Here is a 366-nt window from a genome sequence, read left to right as displayed (position 1 = left end):
TACCTTTAATTTATCTATCTATCCTAATCTGTCTCTCTAGCTCTCTGCGTTGATACGCCTTGTCATGCTTGAGATTATGGCGAGCGACCTAGGTGGAGAAGAAAAGAACGTATCGAAGAGAGACACGAAGAAAAAGCTGAAGAAATGCGAGAGATGGCGAGGCGAAAGAAAAAAGGGGACGACGACTGGGGAGGCCTTACATAACTAACCCGGGGGGTGTACAATAGACATGAGTAGACAGAGTGAAGAGACGAGAAATCCTTTCTTCTCTTCTTCTCCCCCCCCTGTCCTCCTCTTCTCTCTCTGTTTCAACTTACTCAAGAAGACGCGGATAAGCAACGAGGATAGCAGCATAGTAGATCTTCG

This window comes from Cystoisospora suis (genome assembly GCF_002600585.1).
Source record: "Cystoisospora suis strain Wien I chromosome Unknown contig_1939, whole genome shotgun sequence".
NCBI classification, from domain to species: Eukaryota; Apicomplexa; class Conoidasida; order Eucoccidiorida; family Sarcocystidae; genus Cystoisospora; species Cystoisospora suis.
The sequence above is the reverse complement of the archived record's forward strand: the minus strand, read 5'-3'. Positions refer to the sequence as shown.